This window comes from Halyomorpha halys, unplaced genomic scaffold (genome assembly GCF_000696795.3).
Source record: "Halyomorpha halys isolate HHAL.00 unplaced genomic scaffold, Hhal_1.1 Scaffold2363.1, whole genome shotgun sequence".
Lineage (NCBI taxonomy): Eukaryota > Metazoa > Arthropoda > Insecta > Hemiptera > Pentatomidae > Halyomorpha > Halyomorpha halys.
This window is the reverse complement of record NW_027115543.1, coordinates 19493-20479: the sequence shown is the minus strand read 5'-3', so window position 1 is coordinate 20479 and position 987 is coordinate 19493. Positions and strand designations below refer to the sequence as shown.

At 29.3% G+C, this 987-nt stretch overlaps 1 long non-coding RNA gene across 1 annotated transcript in view; it reads left to right on the top strand.

Annotated features, from left to right (window-relative positions):
• The first annotated feature begins 269 nt into the window (after nt 1–269).
• The window catches only part of LOC136797071 (uncharacterized), a 1827-nt gene continuing 1109 nt past the window's right edge, over nt 270–987 (top strand). Inside the window, exon 1 of the long non-coding RNA XR_010844885.1 lies at nt 270–373. This is a non-coding gene — a long non-coding RNA (uncharacterized lncRNA). The remainder of the gene's footprint in view (nt 374–987) is intronic.

The window sequence follows — 987 nt, the reverse complement described above, 5'->3', positions numbered from 1 at the left end:
ATAATATAAAGTTCCACTTTTAACGAATATTTTATTTTAAACATCCCCGGCGCATACATACCATGAATATGTAATTTTAATTTCGTACGACTTTTTGTTTATAATCTAAACTGTTCCACACAAACACAGAAGCGGTATTCGAAATTTTTCACAATCGTAATACTGTCTTACTATATATTAAATATATAGATTAGTAAAAGTAATAAACAAGAATTATAAAATAGTCATTATTTTTACATTTGTTTTGAAAAATGTTTGTTCTGTATTCAGTTCTGAATCCATCATGGAAGCACTGGAACTGGAGACAGGTCTCGACGTGAAGGGCTACTTCAAGGATAGGCGGAGGAGGAACAAGGAGAGGATGAAGAACAGGGTCAGCAAGTGTATTGAGTATTAGTACATTAGTAGTCATTTATTATTTAGTAATATTTATCCTTAATATTATATTTGTGTTAAATAGTACATTGGAAGATCGTTGGTCGACCGTAATTTATGAAAGGTGCTTTTCGGTTTTTAAGTTGTTTTTAACAGACTGGATATTATAGTTATAATAAGAAATAACCTGGAAGATGGACTCCGAAACGTCGGTGTTGATATAAATAATTTTAGAATAAAGATATATTTCTAAAAGAGAAAAAAGAAAATCACTAAATATTTATTTGTTTTATTTTAATTTTAAAATGATTGTTATCTTGTCTGTACTTAGCCCTGAAGAAGACCTTATGTTGAGGCCGAAACGTTGGAACCATAAATACGACTTTTTAAATGTTATTTTCTAATTCTTTTTATGTGCTACTCCTGATAATTTTTTTCTTTTAAAAATACCTTCATTAGATGCATTAAAATCAAAAAAAATTTATTTACCTGCATAATATATGAAGAAGGGTCTCGATGTTAAAACTCATTCTCCACTTTAGTAAGTTTTATTTTAAATATGAAGATCACTTATTCCTGTCGAACAGATCCGTTACTTAGGACTACATCTCG